At 53.8% G+C, this 1,270-nt stretch overlaps 1 pseudogene; it reads right to left on the minus strand.

Moving 5' to 3' along the window:
- LOC139021035 (ADP-sugar pyrophosphatase pseudogene) lies at positions 1-917 on the minus strand (annotated as a pseudogene).
- Between the last annotated feature and the right edge of the window lie 353 nt (positions 918-1,270).

Below are 1,270 nucleotides of genomic sequence, written 5' to 3' on the forward strand. Positions count from 1 at the left end.
TTAAACAATAAAAACAAAACAAAAAATCAGGAAGGGCACTTAAAAGAGCTTCGTGTCTGTATGTTTCCGCACCAGGGCATGGAATAGACTCTGACATCCGCTGTTAGATGGTCTTCGGCCCCCGGAGCACCAGCCTCTGCAGCAGGTGATTCTCTGGTAAAGAAATGACTTTCCCAAATTCTCCAGCCCCTGGCTTTGGCTTAGGTCTGCCATTTTCAGCCTCATCTCCACTAACAGTTCCTGTCACGATGTGTGTGGTACAGTTTGACAAACCCGGATCCACACCTACAGCTGGAGATTCAGCAACATCACCTCGTTGGCTGCTTTCTCCCTTCACCTCCCGAGGAGCAGCTGTTTCTGGGTGCTGGTTACCGCCTGTCACAGCTGCGGGGCTTCTAGACGGCAGCCCCCCCGCGGGCGGTCAGAGGCGCTTTGCCGGAGGGATGCATGCACGGGGCTGAGGGCTTGCCCCCGAGACAACGGCCACATCGTCAGGCGACGGTGCTTGTACGCCTCACAGTTTCCCAAGTTCTGGTCTTACCAATGGGATCCATGTAAGTTGTTTTTCACAAGCCGGAGCCATTTTCCTCCTGAAACTAACTCCTCTGAAATCACAGGCTGTTTGGTATTTTGAGAAGAATCCGTGGATGCTTGGCCGAGTCTGTTTCTAGTCCTCAGGCGAGGTGCTCACATCCAGGGTGTGGGGTGAAGGGAAGGTACCCCTTTGGGAAGGGGGATGAAAGAAGACGAGTCCAAGGCAGCAGGATCGGGGATGCAGTGCTCCTGCTGTCAGAAGTCAGGTGGTTGTGAGAATTAAGTGCGTTAGAATATATGTGTGTTAGAATAAACAAGTGCGTTGGTTTATTCATGGAAAACCCTGGGCACGCCATACATTCTCACGATCTCCCAGCAGACATGGTGGCCTCTGCCGGGCAGTCTTTAGCCACAGTGTCCTTGCCTGGGGCACCTCCGGCAGGACCCGGCCAGCTGGCGCTGCATAGATGCACAGCTCAGCACAGCCCTCAGGTGAACTCGTTCTTCCATTCATCAGAGTCATGAAAACAATCAGGAGGAAGTCAGGCTTTCTCAGTTATTACGTGGCTGTGGAACCACAGCTCCCCACTAGAACGCCAGTGCCGTGAGGGCAAGGATAGTCGTCTGCCTGGTCTCCGCCATAACCCCAGTGTCCGGGCAGTGCTTGGCGCTTGGCAGGGACTCAGTACACTTCATCGAATGAATGGGTGGGTCCCTCCAGGGATATTGAATAGCG

Source organism: Myotis yumanensis, unplaced genomic scaffold, assembly GCF_028538775.1.
Source record: "Myotis yumanensis isolate MYYU_CA2020_CCGP unplaced genomic scaffold, mMyoYum1.0.hap1 SCAF_12, whole genome shotgun sequence".
Taxonomy (NCBI): domain Eukaryota; kingdom Metazoa; phylum Chordata; class Mammalia; order Chiroptera; family Vespertilionidae; genus Myotis; species Myotis yumanensis.